A 309-nucleotide genomic window follows, 5' to 3' on the forward strand; every position below is an offset into this window, starting at 1 on the left:
TTAGTTCTATAATTTTTTTTTTTTTTTTTTGGAATTTTAGTAGAGACTGGGTTTCACCATGTTGGCTGGGTTGGTCTTGGAACTCCTGATTTCAAATGATCTGCTTGCCTCAGCCTCCCAAAGTGCTGGGATTACAGGCGTGAGCCACTGTGCCCAGCCCACATGCATGATATACATTTAGTAACTATTTTACTGTTTTCCTCATCCATTCATTGTTTGTTTGTTTGTTGTTTAGAGACAGAGTATGGCTTTGTTGCCCAAGCTGGTGTTGAATTCCTGGCTTCAACTGATCCTCCCACTTCGGCCTCC

Source organism: Mandrillus leucophaeus, unplaced genomic scaffold, assembly GCF_000951045.1.
Source record: "Mandrillus leucophaeus isolate KB7577 unplaced genomic scaffold, Mleu.le_1.0 Scaffold628, whole genome shotgun sequence".
Lineage (NCBI taxonomy): Eukaryota > Metazoa > Chordata > Mammalia > Primates > Cercopithecidae > Mandrillus > Mandrillus leucophaeus.